Genomic DNA, 17,197 nt, shown 5'->3' on the forward strand with positions numbered 1-17,197 from the left:
TACTAACTTTGAGGTAGCTGGTATAACATTTCTGACAATGAGACTTGGGCAAAGTTGTTGAGAATTCTTAGAAAGGCTTCCTCATTTGGAGCACCTGGGTGGCTCAGTCGGTTAAGCATCCGACTCTTGATTTCAGCTCAGGTCATGATCTCATAGTTCTTGGGTTCAAACACAACGTTGGATTATGTGCTGAAAGCACTGGAGCCTGCTTGGGTTTCTCTCTCTCCCTCTCTCTCTGTCCGTCCCTCACTCATGCGCTCGCTCTCTCTCTCTCTCTCTGTGTCTGTCTCTCTCTCCCAAAGATAAATATTTTTTTAAACAAGAAAGGTTTCCTCATTTATAAAAAGATACACATACAAAGAAACATTAGCTTGTAATTCATAAGCTATGTTCATATCTCAAACTGGTTATTTGCAAAGAATCTTACAGACAGGTGATATAAGCTGTAGGTATAAAATGATTATGATGAAGCACAAAATTCAGCTTCTAGAATCCAACAAAACAACCATATGTTGACACACCAATAGGCACAGAGGACTACATTTGGAGGGTGGAGAAAAAGACTTTCAGGGAGTTACATTATCATCTGCTGCATTTAATCTTACTTTGTCAGGCTTCTTTCTTCAGCTAAGTTTTGGTATAGCTCATTCCTCGTATTATAGAACTACAGGATCTTGTTCCAAATACTAGGAGCCATTGGAAACTTGCCAATAATAATGTGTAATAAAATGTGACATATCCATTCAACAAACTTCTAATTTTCAATCTGATACTTTATAATATTAAAGTAATAGTCACAAACATGATGCCTAGTGTCCTTTCCCAAATTCACAATTGGCATTTTGTTTCTGTAAAACTGAAATAACATTTAGGTATTTCTGACACTTGAGGCTGATAAAACTTTGTATTTTTATATCCTAACACGGTCCTCTGAATTGAGCAGATATTTACCAAATCCTTGTTGAATTTCATCAAAATTAAAAGTTTAGAGCAATATACTTGCAATAGAACAGTTAATTCACAAATATCAAACAAAAGATAAATTACTTCTAGCTAGAAAATAAAAGATTACTATTTTGAGCTAGTGTCTGAAGAGCACAGAGAATAGTATTATATGAGTTGTAACAGTATTTGAAAGAATTGGCCCTTCCCTCCTGTAGTACCCCTATTTTAAGTGTATGTGAAATGTGTAAAGATTTTATGCAGGAAAAGTTGGAATTAAGTTTTGAAAACCTAAATTATTATATTGTGAAAGATCTTACACATTAAAATATTTAGACTGATGTTCAATAAGAAATGAGAAACAATTTAAGACTGGGAGTAAAGGATGATACAATTCTATGCAATTTTATGTAATAAAGGACAAAGAGTAAAGGCAAGGAATTGATTACAAGAGTCCACCTGATTGCATTAATTTTAGGAACTGTCTTCAATGGATGTTGAATGAGAAGTTCAGATGCAAGATAAAGGTAAATCAGTAAAACACAAGAAGAACATGACATTAAGGATATAAACTTTGGAGAGAGACTGCCAAAATTGGACTAATTAGTGTCATGGCCCCTCAAACATTGTTGCTTCACTTAACCAAACCAAAGTTTACAAGAGGATAATAGCCCTTTTTGGTTACATAAAGTGATTTGTGTGATGCTCTCGGCATAATCCTTGGCACAAAGCTCAATAAATGTTAGTTATCCTTATTACTATCGTGCTGTATTTAAGATATTCAAATTCATCTTTGTTTATGCTCTGTTCCATACAACTAAATAGCCTGAATAAATAAGGCTTGGATAAGTACTATGTCTTTCACAAAAATTTATTAGAAATCAAGTGAATATAAAGGTCAGGCATGCATAATTAAATTGTATGATATGTAAATCCTAAATTTGCATATTGAAATTCAAATGACTGCAAATAAATAATTTTTCTTAAATGAAAATCTCAGAAAGCTAAAAGGTCAGTTTAGGATACTCAAGATCAGTTTAGGATACTCAAGGTATTGACTAATATCACTGAGATATAAACTGAGGGTAGTTATTTTACATATTAGAAATCACTTTCACTGAAGACAACTATTTCATAAACAATTTTTAAATCATGTTATTAAAATCTAAATGCATCTTTTCTTCTAAAGTCCTCATGCTTCTGTACTTACTCTCTACTTATAAATACCATGCACTTGAAGAAATCTACACTGATGGATACATTAAATAGTGATACATTTTTAGAATGTTTTCTAGCAGTGAATAAATGTATAGAAATTTCTGGCTTCCAGATATCTTATAGGAATATATCATAAAATAGCTTAAAATTCATGTGTAATAGTTTTAATTTTGTAGGAAATACTTTCTTGTTGCTACACAGTTGCTAGTCTACTGGCACTTACACTAAAATATTATATTCCAGTTTATATTGTGTCTGTGTCTTAAAATTGTCATTAACTAAGGAAAAAAACCTCCTTCTTATATTATGCATTTCAGCAATAAACATAAAAAAATCACTAATCCCTTTTCTCTAATACATGCGTTTAGTGGCAGTTTTGTCTCATTCTAAACAAATAATTTGTTACAAAAATAATATGTTGGCTTCTAATTACTTTAATTGATTATATCTCTGTGATCTTATATCCAAACTACGCATGTAATATGAGAAAAAATAAACTGCCAACAACTCATTCTGCTTTTTCCCAAATATATTTTCCACCAATCTTAAATCTTGTTTTCCATTTTCTTAATTATAAGATGTACTAGTTTTTTGGGTTTTTTTTTCCTAATACACTGAAACCTAGATTTGGTCTGTTTGCCACTTTCAGTGACAGTATTTACTAATTTAGCCCTACAAAGCATTATTTTCTGTTTATTCTTGAAAGCTATGATTAGCTTTTACAGGGAATCACTGGATTTTATATAAAAATAACCCAAAAATCTTCGTAGTGAGTCTTACCATAGGATATCTATACCCAATTTAAAATTCAACCTGGCTCTTATGTTATATTATTTTTTTCAATAGTTGCAATCTTTACACTGTACTATGTAATTTATTACTGGTATTATCCTGGATTACTTGTAGAATACAAAACTAAATTTTCAATCGCTTAATACATCAAAATTTATTTTTGTTTGGTGCATATGCACATGGTTTGGCACAGGAACTTGATCATCACCGTCTCCCAGAGACCCTGGCTAACAGAGGCTCCAACATGACACATATACTCATGATACCAGAGACAGAAAAAGGAGAATGTGGTGACTGGCTTTAAAATCTTCTTCCTCAATACTTCACATATAACTTATTCAGAAAGGAATGCCCGGGTTCCAGTTAGCAAAGAGTGATCAGACTGTCTCCAGCAAGAAAGAATAGGACATTTATGAATAGCCTTAATGATGATCACACTTCAGGCCAAAAATATTCATATGGAAACCTATACTCCTTTTTGTGCACAAAATATAACGATCCTCTTTTTCCAGACAGAAACTAACAAGTTCCATCTAATAGCAGCCTAAAAATTCAAAGCTCAAATGTGATATTTCTTGGTTCAGACAACTTCAAATTTAAAAGATACTTTCTTTTGTCATTTCATATTAAATAATTGGATAGAGTTGGTATAATAAACATCTCTGTAATAAACGGAAAAATTGAGTCATAGCAGCCACATGTATGTAGCTTTTGTTAAATTTCACTGGGTTGACACTCTGGTGGGCTCCTACAGTAGGCTGAGTTCTACCTTTATAAGGCCCTGATTCCAATCCCTTGGAAAACTTTCTTGAAAGAACTGGCTTCATTAGTATGAGGCAAGTTCAGTGATAAAGAACCTCACATTCAGGAATGTCCCCACCCTTGATTAAATGTTGTGCCACCACCATCTTGAAATTTTTAGTAATTTTATATTTGAACTTGTTATTTTGTCAGTCCAATTTAACTACAGGATGGAGCTTGCACATGAGCAGAGAAGAGATCTTGGGTGGCAACAAGCACATGCAGGCTCAGTCTATGGGTTTGCTAGGTGGTGGGGAAGCGTTAAGGGGTGTTGGGAAACAGTGGGAAATATGTGCATTGAGAATATGTGATCACCCAGCATATACATGCATGCCACAGCATTTGGGGCTTAGGGAGCACAGAGGGTATGGTCTAGGAAAATTGGGGCTGATAATTTTTTTTATTTATTACAAAATTTTTTTTTAACATTTATCTATTATTGAGAGCCAGGCTCTGAGCTGTCAGCACAGAGCCCGACAAGGGGCTGAAAGTCACAAACTGGAAGATCATGACCTGATCCAAAGTCAGAGGCTTAACCAACTGAACTAACCAGGCAGCCCTGGGCTAGAGAATTTTGATGGTGATAAGGGAAACAACAGCAAAACTAACAGCAGCGACAACAGAGTTATGGCCTAGAGACAAGAGGAGGCTCTGCATGAGAGCAGAACCAGCCCCAAGGCTAGAAGTCATTTTGCTCAAGATTTCCAGAGCATCTCCACAAATTAACTCCCTGGAAGAAAAGAAGCTGCTGGCACTCAGGTAGTAAACTCTGTTAATAAATTATCATAAAACTAAAGTGTGGACATGGTCAAATAAAAAAAAAAATCAGACTTCCATAAGTAGACATTTTATTAGAAAAGACTATTGCAATATCAGGAGTGCTCCAAGCTCAGAATCTACAAGAAACTCAAAATCAAACAGAAAAAAAAAAAAAAAAAAAAGCTTGATTTTATGAGACAGGGTAAGCAAGTGAGCACAAACTTCTCAAAGTATCACGGCAAGAGATGCGAGTGAGCAGATAGCATGATCCAGATGGGTTGCCAGGAAATATGTATTTTTGTAATAAGAATGATCCATTACAGGAAGATGTTCCCTTGCATAAGTTTGAGGGTGAGCCAAGTTGAGGCTCATGTGAGGAGGAGTAAAGCTTGACTGAAGTTGGTCAATCCAAGTCAGTTTGTGAGTAATGGGCAACTGTAAGTAAGTGGTCAATCTCCTCTGTTTAAGTCAAAGTAGGTCTTTAAACACAATTAGGGATAAATTAGGAGTCACTGTGAGGGTAAAGATGGTCAAAGTAGTTTTCATGGTGGAATGGACTTCATGTTCTTGTTGGTCTTAAAGGACTACCTGTGGCATCTGTTGAGCATGCTGTCAGACTGACTGTTGAAGGGAGTTAGAGATCCGGCACTTGATGAGAGTATGCTTAAGAATGTATTAAAAATAACACAGGTACTAAGTAAGAAAACAAATAGAAATCTGAGGTTTGAATGGAGCCAGTAAGACGATTCATGACACTGGGGCCAAAGCATCTTTAGATTGTACAGTAAGGGCACAGTGACAATCTAATTTCTCAACTTTCTGTTTGAATATTTCTGGTTATGATATAGACATCCAAGAAGTCCCAGGGAATTTATGCACAATAGTCACTTTTGGCCACTGTGCTAGCAGTCCCTCAGAGCTAGAATAATGCCTAAAGGCAGGTGATTGTAGAGGACCACTCATTATAGTCACCTTGGCTTTCTGGACATGATGGCGATTTTGATAAGACAGCCCACAATCCTAGTTATTTCCTGGAGTAGAGAATGGAAAATGCAGGACTTCCAGTTACTCCTTGAATGGATCATAAAGCAGCTGCTCCAGGCACGAATACACTATCTGCTGCAATACTAACACCGTTTAAGTTTAATTCCAACCTTTTAGCCTCTTGTTCTAAGCCTTGTTAAAAATCTGGTAAAAAAAAGACAGTTCTCATATTCTTCTGGGACTGGGATTTTGTACCTAAGTCTCCCACTGTGACATAGTTTTGTAGGCTTTTGGATCATGTAGTGCCTAGAAAAAACTCAAATCCAAGGTACCAGAATAGTTAAAGTAAGAAAAGAAGGCAATATCATTAAAGATTTGATAAAAGCTCATTAAGTTAGCTTGATAACAGGATCCAGTACAATAAATAGGCAGACACCAATAGGAAATATTGCCACAAATAAAATATTTCTTATTAAGTTCTATCCAGGGGTCATAGAAATAACTGTCCCATAGATTTATATTTCAGAGTTTATATTGGCCTTTTTGATGTAGCATTTTCCTATTAAATTAGGAAAAGTTCTTGGATTTTTGTTTAAAGGAAGATCAAACCCAAGCACACCAAGTGAAGTAATGCTTAGGATCATCTGGGTTTATTAGAGCATATAATAAGGCAAGAAATATGTACTCTTACTTTTCCTGATAAAAATGAAAGTATTTTGATTGTTAGCACAGTATGTGTAATTGCAACTAGTTAGGCACACGAAAGGACCCTTGATAATGTTAGGGTAAAAACAAAGATGGCTCTTTTGGAAACATATTGAAGAAAGTTCATTTTTAAATCTAAAGAGAGAAGCTAAAGGACCCCTGAGTGATAAATGTCTTTAAATCTGAAATGGGTATAGGAATTTGGAGGAAGCTGGAGGCTTCTAAAGGAAAATGAGTACATAACCAGAAGTCAGAAATAGGGTTGTGAGGTGTGCTATAAGTTGAGTGAAAGAATGGATAAGGTGAGAAAAGAGATAATACAAAGACTCATTATTGACGCTGTAGTTGCAGTGGGGGTAGGCAATCATGTGGATAGTAAGGATTATGCTGGAGGAGACAGAGAAGGAGTATATAGCAAAGAAGGACAATAAAAATGGTGAAGATAGGAAATAAAGGAATCCTACATGGCCTTTTCCAAAATCTTGGCAGGAAAGCAAACCAACTTGTATTGTCATCAGCATGGTCCAAAGTATTTGAGAAAGCAATCTACCTGTGGGTGCCATCTTCTTCTGATGGATCTGGACAGAGTCATGATTAAGGTCTCCAACTGGAGTGACTACCACTCAGAGTAGCTTCTGTACCCTTCTGGGGAAGAGACATGCATCCAGTTTGGCCCTCCTTAAGTTCGGTAGCAATGCTAGTGGTAAGAAAGATGAAATAAGGGTCTTTTAAACAGGGTTGAATATTGGTCTTCTGATGATATCCTCTCCAGAAAAGTAAGTTTTGAGTTTATAGGTTGTACAGTGATATTCATTGGAAAACTAGAGGAAAGCAGCCTCAATTCATTGATGAGAAGTGTGAATATAATTAATAAGTTCCTTGAAGTATTTTACAAGGTCTTGATTGATCATGTTAGAATCTTCAAGAGCTCAGGAAGAACAGAGAATTTTCACAGATCAGCCAGTTACTATTTTATATGCAGACATTAGGGGCGCCTGGGTGGCGCAGTCGGTTAAGCGTCCGACTTCAGCCAGGTCACGATCTCGCGGTCCGTGAGTTCGAGCCCCGCGTCAGGCTCTGGGCTGATGGCTCAGAGCCTGGAGCCTGTTTCCGATTCTGTGTCTCCCTCTCTCTCTGCCCCTTCCCCGTTCATGCTCTATCTCTCTCTGTCCCAAAAATAAATAAACGTTGAAAAAAAAATTATATGCAGACATTAGTGTGACCCAGCAGAAAAAGAGTGAAGAGCAAAATCTGGGCTAAGAGTAAAATCTGGGCTAAGAGTAAAATCTCAGGCCAGTAAAGATTAAGTCTTTTCATCAGTTTAGCAATCTTTAATTTTAATAGCCCATTAGCTCTATTATTCTAAATGATGAGATGATTTTATCTCTTGATACCTTATGTCCATACAGAGCCAAAGTTTTTAATATTGGGTACCTTGCAAAGAATTATTAAATGTTGTAGAACAAAGAAAGAAGTCATATACATGTTACATAAGAGTTGAACTGCAAGACAAATGTCTCAGAAAAATAAGTTGGTTCTTCCTGTAAATCCTTGTGGCATGACTATCCAGGTATATTGTTGATTTTCCATGCAAAGGAGGAGTATTGGGAGTTAGGGTGAAGGTGTACGCTGAAGAAATCAGAGTATAACTCAACAATGGCAAAATGAGTGGCATTGGAAGTATGAACATGAAGATCAAGTATTGGGGTTTGGGAACAAAGGAATCTGGTTTCACAGTTTTATTTATGACCTGCAAATCTTGGATGAATTGATAATACTTTGTGTTGGTTCCCTCACCTCTGGATAAAATGGGTGTGTTCCAGGTGCTAGAAGTAGGAATAAGGGGGCCTTTGTCAAGCAGTGTCTGAATAATAGGTTAGTAGTCATAATTATTATTCTTAAATAGTAATATTTAATATTTAGCTATAAATACATTATGATTCAATATATTAATATAATATATTTGATAGCAGTTATCAATACTGCCCCAGGTTTTAAAGGGTACTGGATATGTTAGTTAGGTCATGTTAAGATCTACAGTCACTTTTAAGTTCTCTGCTTCCTCAATATGCCATATGTCTCTAGTTTCCATAGCCAAAGTGAGTCAAGAAAGTGAATGAACATGTTCTGAATGTAGGGACTGCCAAGGGCTTGGAGTACTGTGTGAGGGGCAATAAAATAGAGGTGATCTCTCAGAGCTCTCAGAAAGCAAAGGTGAGGGTAAAATAAATTTACCCTTAGGTTCTCTTCATTATTATACATTTACAATTAAATTCTACATTATATTATTAATGTTTTTATATTTATCACTGCTATGATACTTCAATAAGCCATTTCTGAGCCTTTGGTTTATTTTTATGAATTGGAGCTCTGATGTATGATGATAATATTAACAAAGGGAAAATTTTAACAAGCAATAATAACAGCATGTTAATGAGGTGATAAAATGATAAGTGGAGACAAAATGCATTGTGTTGACTTATACAAGCAATACAAAAATGGTCAACATAGTCGTGTAGCACACACACAATCTCTAGACCTCTAGTGATTTCTATAAATGAAATTGAATGAGTGGAAATATTGACTATTCATGCATTTTAGACTTGTAAAATGTGAAAACAATGTTTTAGTTCCCATTTTCCTTTACTCTGGACATTGCAAATTGCCTTAGGGATCCCTTTTCAATCACAAGATCAGATTAGTAGTCTGTGGACTCCATTTGTTAAACAGTGTTTATTAAACATGCTTTGTAAATCCCTAGTACTTCATTGAGGTAAAATTTACCAAGGTCTCTTCCTGTTTAAATATTTTGACAGCAAAAAACAATTGTGAATGTCAGTGATGTAATTAATCCTTAATACCATCTTCTTCAATAAAAAATGTTAACAAACAAATTACTTACATTTGAGACAAGAGTTGTGTTTATGATTAGATATAATTGAATAATCAATGGGTACAATCTGCTTCAACACAGCTGGTTTACTTCTTTTATCTTATTGGTGAACTCTGCCAACAGAGTAATGCTTTTTTTTCTTGTTTGTTTGATGATTTTAATCACAATTTTGGTCCTATTATAATCCCTAGTGACTGGGAACAATCAATACATACTTTCAAATGGATGAAAATGATGAGAAAAATATTCCAGAATATATTAATAGGATTATCACGTCAACAAAATTATTTTAATTTCATTTTCACTTATCCCATGAGTTATTTTCATTAAATATTAGTTTACATACCAAGAAATATTCTACAATAAAGGAGAAATAAGCACACAAAAGATAGAATGAAATTTAGAAGGGGAAATATTTATTCTTTTATACAAATGTAGTAGAAAAAAACTAACAATGTTCAGGTACAAATCTCTTCTGCATTTCATTACATTTATAGTATTGCCTAAGTGAAAAACATTATTGGTCATTTTTAAACAAGCCACATATTATGATATCAAATTTATTTATGTTTTAGCTATTATTGCCTTTCCACTAGTAGAAATAATATGTTATGAACCTAATCTTTTATTTATTTTTTTTCTATTTAAGTAGGTCAAATTGATATGAGTAGCAAATTCTTAAACTGAAAGTCTGGTCAGTTTGATTTCAAATCTTGTTCAGTCTAACTTCTCCTGATAAAAATAATCCAATTGTCTTCTAATTGTTCTCAATAAGATTTACTATTTTACAATGAATTCTCCACAGTAACAGATTTAGCTAATATCTCTGAGCAATAAAGAGAATACTGAAATAAAATAAGTTAAAAGAAGTTTTTAGTTTTCCAGTGCAAATAAAAGTTATGTTTATACAATAAGTAGTCTATACTATAAGAGTGCAATACCATTATGTCTCAAAAAATGTACTACCTTAATTACATATTTTATTGCTAAACAGTGCCAACGACCATCTAAGCTTTCAGTGAGTCATAATCTTTTTGCTGGTGGAAGGTCTTGTCTTGCCTCCATATCAACAGCTACAGCCTGATCAGAGTAGTGGTTGCTGAAGGTGGGGGTGGCTGTGGCTATTTCTTAAAATCAACAATAAAGTTTGTCTTACTGATTGACTCTCCCTTTCATGGACTATTTCTCTATAGCATGCAATGTTGTTTGTTTGTTGACAGTAGAACTTCTTTCAAAATTGGAGTCCATCTTCTTAAAACATGCCACTTATCTATCAATGAAGTTAATGCAATATTCTAAATCCTTTATTGACATTTCAAAAAGCTTTACAGCATCTTTACTAGGAGAAGATTGCATCTCAAAAAATAACTCCTTTGCTTATCTCTAAGAAGAATTCTTCATGTGTTAAAATACTAATCATGAGTTGGTAGCAATTCAGTCACATATTCAGGATCCACTTCTAATTCTAGCCCTCTTGCTATTTCCACCACATCTGCAATTTCTTTTTCTATTGGAGTCTTGAATCCCTCCAAGTCATCCATGATGGTTGGAATCTTCTTTCCAATTGCTGATAATGTTGATATTTTGACTTCTTTCCATGAATCATGAATGTTTTTAGTAGCATCTAATATGGTGATTCTTTTGAAGAAAGTTTTCAATTCACTTTGCCAAGATCTATCAGAGATATCACTATGATAGCTATAGTCTCATCAAATGTATTTGTTGAAAATAAAACTTAAAAGTTTAAAGGACTCTCATCAAAATAAAAAGTTCCTGCACAGTGAAGGAAACAATCAGCAAAACTAAAAGGCAACCGACAGAATGAGAGAAGATATTTGCAAATGACATATCAGATAAAGGGTTAGTATCCAAAATCTATAAGGAACTTCTCAAACTCAACACCCCAAAAACAAATAATCCAGTGAAGAAATGGGCAAAAGACATGAATAGACACTTCTCCAAAGAAGACATCCAGATGGCCAACCGACACATGAAAAAATGTTCAACATCACTCATCATCAGGGAAATACAAATCAAAACCACAATGAAATACCACCTTACACCTGTCAGAATGGCTAACATTAACAACTCAGGCAACAACAGATGTTGGCAAGGATGTGGAGAAAGAAGATCTCTTTTGCATTGTTGGTGGGAATGCAAGCTGGTGCAGCCACTCTGGAAAACAGTATGGAGGTTCCTCATAGACTAAAAATAGAACTGCCCTACAACCCAGCAATTGCACTACTAGGCATTTATCCACGGGATACAGGTATGCTGTTTTGAAGGGACACATGCACCCCCATGTTTATAGCAGCACTATCAACAACAGCCAAAGTATGGAAAGAGCCCAAATGTCCATCAATGGATGAATGGATAAAGAAGAAGTGGTATATATATGCAATGGAGTATTACTCAGCAATCAAAAAGAATGAAATCTTGCCATTTGCAACTACGTGGATGGAACTGGAGGGTATTATGCTAAGTGAAATTAGTCAGAGAAAGACAAAAATCATATGACTTCACTGATTATAAGGACTTTAAGAGACAAAACAGATGAACATAAGGGAAGGGAAACAAGAATAATATAAAAACAGGGAGGGGAACAAAACAGAAGAGACTCATAGAGAACAAACTGAGGGTTGCTGGAGGGATTTTGGGAGGGGGGATGGACTAAATGGGTAAGGGGCACTGAGGAATCTACTCCTGAAATCATTGTTGCACTATATGCTAACTAATTTGGATGTAAATTTAAAAAAATAAAATTTTAAAAAAAGTTGAAATGACTCCTTGGTCCATGGGTCACAGAACAGATGCTGTGGTAGCAGGCAGGAAAACACCACTGATCTCACTATACATCTCCATTACACCTTGCGTGACCAGGTGCATTGTCAATGGGCAGTCACACTTGAAAACAATCTTTTTTTCTGAGCAGTTGGTTTTGACAGCAGGCCTAAACTATTAAGTAAACCATGTCTTAACCAGATATGCTGTCATCCACGCTTTGCTGTTCCATTTATAGAGCACAGAATAGATTTAGCGTAATTCTAAAGGGCCCCAGGATTTTCAGAATGGTAAATGAACATTGGCTTCAACTTAAAGTGGCCTGGTGCATTAGCCTTTCATAAAAGTAAGTCTTCCATTTGAAGCTTTGAAGCTTTGAAGCCAGGTATTGACTTTTCCTCTCTAGCTATGAAAGTCCTAGATGGCATTTTCCAATATAAGGCTCTTTCATCTACTTTGAAATCAGTCGTTTAGTGTAGGCGCCTTGATTAATTATCTTAGCTAGATTTTCTGGATAACTTTCTGCAGATTCTACACCAGTACTTTCTGCTTCACCTTACACTTTTATGTAACAGAGATTTTTTTTTTTTTCTCTCATGAGCCAATCTCTGCTAGCTTCAGACTTATCCTCTGTAGTTTTCTCATCTCTTTCAGCCTTCATAGGATTGATGTCAGTTAAGGCCTTGCTGTGAATCCAGTTTGGTTTAAGGGGATTATATGACTGGTATGAAATTCAATTCAGATCACTAAAACTTTCCCCATCTCAACAATAAGGCTGTCTTGTTTTCTTATCACTTATGTGCTCACTGAAGTAGCTCTTTTAATTTCCTTCAAGAACTTTTCCTTTGCATTCAAGATGTGGCTGTTTGGCTCAAGAGGCCTAACTTTTGGCCTATTTTGCTTTTTTTTTTTTTTTTTGCCTTCCAGTTAGTTCACTGTCTTATATGGGCATAGCTTATGGTGTCCTAAAACAACTGCAATGGTAACATCAAAGATCACTGATCACAGATCACCGTAACAAACAATAATGAAAACAGTGAAATGTTGAAAGAATACTAAAATGTAACACAGAGACACAAAGTGAGTAAATGCTGTTGGAAAAATGGTGGTGACAGAGTTGCTAGATGCAGGATTACCATAAACTTTCAATTCGTAAAAAAATGCAGCATCTGTGAAGTGCAATAAAGCAAAGTAATAAAATAGGTATGCCTGTATAAATATGTATTTACCAATCATCAATTAAAATATTTAAAATTGAATCTTACATATTTCCACCAAGAATTTTTTTCACTAAAGAAAATGTTCATTCATACTTTAAAATTTAAAAAAATTAAAATTTCCCAACTGAATGGCACACCACCCATCACTTTTTAATTAACTGTAATTGAAAATAATTAATGTAGGAAGTTCAGAAGATGGCAGCATAGGAGGATGCTGGGCTCACCATGTCCTGCTGATCGCTTACATTCCACCCACATCTGCCTAATTTACCCCGATAACCACCAGAACACTAGCAGAATGGACTCTCCGGAGCCAAGCATAGAGGAGAGACCCACGGAAGAGGGTAGGAAAGGCGGAGAGGCGGTGAACGCTACATGACTGGCAGGGGAGCCAGAGCGGTGGAGGGGCAGCCAGCCCACCAGGCAAGGCAGAGCCCCTGAGTCTGGCTTGCAAAAGCAGAGGGGCCGGAAGGAGTGTGTTCTGACAGCCAGTGGGACTTAACATCTGGAATGTTATAAGCCAACAGTTGTGCTCAGAGAGAGGCAGGGAGAGTTACTGAACCCCGGAGGACAGAGCTCAGCTTGGTGGGGAACAAAGGCGCTGGGAAGTGCTTTCTCCCTCACCCACCCCCAGCCAAAATCCCAAAGGAAACCAGTTCCCGTCAGGGAACTTGCTTGCACCACAGAAACACCCAACGTTGTGCTTCTGCGATCCATCCCTCTGACGGGTCTGCCTCCCTCCCAGTGCTGCAGGGCCCCTCCCGAAGCAGACCACCAAAGGCAAAGCGAGCTGAGCCTGCCCTCCTGCCCCTGTGCACCTTGCAGATCCACCCCGGCTAATATGCCAGATCCCACTGAAGCAGTACCACAAGACTGGCAGTGTGCAAGTAGCCCAGACAGAGGCCAAACCACTCCAGAGTTGTGTCCTACCCCTGGGAGAGGGGAAGATAAGGTACACACCAGTCTGACTGTGGCCCCAGCAGTGGGCTGGGGGCAGACATCAGGTATGACTGCGGCCCGCCCACCAATGCAAGTTACTCCAGACAGCACAGAAGTGCCCCGCAGTTCCGCACCACTCCACGGACTATCCAAAATGACGAAACGGAAGAATTCTCCTCAAAGGAAACTCTAGGAAGTAACAACAGCTAACGAACTGATCAAAAATGATTTAAGCAATATGAAAGAAAATGAATTTAAAATAATAGTCATAAAATTAATCACTGGGCTTGAAAAAAGTATAGAGGACAGCAGAGAATCTATTCCTACAGAGATCAAGGGACTAAGGAATAGTCAGGAGGAGCTAAAAAAATGCTATAAATGAGCTGCAAAATAAAATGGAGGTGACCACAGCTCGGATTGAAGAGGCAGAGGAAAGAATAGGTGAATTAGAAGATAAAATTATGGAAAAAGAAGAAGCTGAGAAAAAGAGAGATAAAAAAAAATCCAGGAGTATGAGGGGAGACTCAGAGAACTAAGTGACATAATCAAGCGAAATATGTACGCATAATTGGGATTCCAGAGGAGAAAGAGAGAGGGAAAGGCGCTGAAGGTGTACTTGAAGAAATAATAGCTGAGAACTTCCCTGATCTGAGGAAGGAAGACGGCACTGAAATCCAAGAGGCACGGAGAACTCCCTTCAGACGTAACTTGAATCGATCTTTTGCACAACATATCATAGTGAAACTGGCAAAATACAAGGATAAAGAGAGAATTCTGAAAGCAGCTAGGGATAAACACGCTCTAACATATAAAGGGAGACCTATAAGACTTGTGAGCGATGTCTCTACTGAAATTTGGCAGGCCAGAAAGCAATGGCAGGAAATCTTCAATGTGATGAACAGAAAAAATATGCAGCCGAGAATCCTTTATCCACCAAGTCTGTCATTTAGAATAGGAGGAGAGATAAAGGTCTTCCCAAACAAACAAAAACTGAAGGAATTTATCACCACTAAACCAGCCCTACAAGAGATCCTAAGGGGGATCATGTGAGACAAAGTACCAGAGACATCATTGAAAGCATGAAACCTACGGACATCACAATGACTCTAAACCCATATCTTTCAATAATAACATTGAATGTAAATGGACTAAATGCGGGAACCAAAAGACATAGGGTATCAGAATGGATAAAAAAAAAAAAAGACCCATCTATTTGCTGTCTACAAGAGACTCATTTTAGACCTGAGGACACCTTCAGATTGAGAGTGAGGGGATAGAGAACTATCTATCATGCTACTGGAAGTCAAAAGAAAGCTGGAGTAGCCATACTTATATCAGACAAACTAGAGTTCAAATTAAAGGCTGTAGCAAGAGATGAAGAAGGGCATTATATAATAATCACAGGGTCTCTCCATCAGGAAGAGCTAACAATTATAAAAGTCTATGCGGCGAATACGGGAGCCCCCAAATATATAAAACAATTAATCACAAACATAAGCAACCTTATTGATAAGAATGTGGTAATTTCAGAGGACTTTAATACTCCACTCACAATATTGGATAGAAAATCTCGACATAGGATCAATAAAGAAACAAGGGCGCTGAATGATACACTGGATCAGATGGACTTGACAGATATATTTAGAACTCTGCATCCCAAAGCAACAGAATATACTTTCTTCTCGAATGCACATGGAACCTTCTCCAAGATAGATCACATACTGGGTCACAAAACAGCCCTTCATAAGTTTACAAGAATTGAGGTCATACCATGCATACTTTCAGACCACAATGCGATGAAGCTTGAAATCAACCACAAGAAAAAGTCTGGAAAACCTCCAAAATCATGGAGGTTAAAGAACACCCTACTACAGAATGAATGGGTCAACCAGGCAATTAGAGAAGAAATTTAGAAGTATGTGAAAACAAAGAAAAATGAAAATACAGCAATCCAAACGCTTTGGGATGCAGCGAAGGCAGTCCTGAGAGGAAAATACATTGCAATCCAGGCCTATCTCAAGAAACAAGAAAAATCCCAAATACAAAATCTCACATCACACCTAAAGGAAATAGAAGCAGAACAGCAAAGACACCCCAAATCCAGCAGAAGAAGAGAAATAATAACGATCAGAGCAGAAATAAACAATATAGAATCTAAAATAACTGTAGACCAGATCAATGAAACCAAGAGTTGGTTTTTTGAAAAAATAAACAAAATTGATACACCTCTAGCCAGGCTTCTCAAAAAGAAAAGGGAGATGACCCAAACAGATAAAATCATGAATGAAAATGGAGTTATTACAATCAATCCCTCAGAGATACAAGCAATTACCAGGGAATACTATGAAAAATTATATGACAACAAACTGGACAACTGGAAAAAATAGACAAATTCCTAAACACCCACACACTTCCAAAACTCAAACAGGAAGAAATAGAAAGCTTGAACAGACCCATAACCAGCGAAGAAATTGAATCTTCTTTTTTTTCAAGAATTTGTTCTTGAAAAAATCTTCTCAATTTTTCAAGAAATTGAATCTTTTGGGAAGAAAAATCTCCCAACAAATAAGAGTCCAGGACGAGATGGCTTCCCAGGGGGATTCTACCAGACGTTTAAAGCAGAGATAATACCTATCTTTCTCAAGTTATTCCAAAAAATAGAAACGGAAGGAAAACTTCCAGACTCATTCTATGAAGCCAGCATTACTTTGATTCCTAAACCAGACAGAGACCCAGTAAAAAAAAAAAAAAAAAAGAGAACTACAGGCCAATATCCCTGATGAATATGGATGCAAAAATTCTCAATAAGATACTAGCAAATCGAATTCAACGGCATATAAAAAGAATTATTCACCATGATCAAGTGGGATTCATTCCTGGGCTGCAGGGCTGGTTCAACATTCGCAAATCAATCAATGTGATATATCACATTAATAAAATAAAACATAAGAACCATATGATCCTGTCAATCGCAGAAAAAAGCATTTGACAAAATTCAGCATCCTTTCTTAATAAAAACCCTTGAGTAAGTCAGGATAGAAGGAACATAATTAAACATCATAAAAGCCATCTATGAAAAGCCCACAGATAATATGATCCTCAATGGGAAAAAACTGAGAGCTTTCTCCCTGAGATCAGGAACACGACAGGGATGCCCACTCTC

Source organism: Prionailurus bengalensis, chromosome E4, assembly GCF_016509475.1.
Source record: "Prionailurus bengalensis isolate Pbe53 chromosome E4, Fcat_Pben_1.1_paternal_pri, whole genome shotgun sequence".
NCBI classification, from domain to species: Eukaryota; Metazoa; Chordata; class Mammalia; order Carnivora; family Felidae; genus Prionailurus; species Prionailurus bengalensis.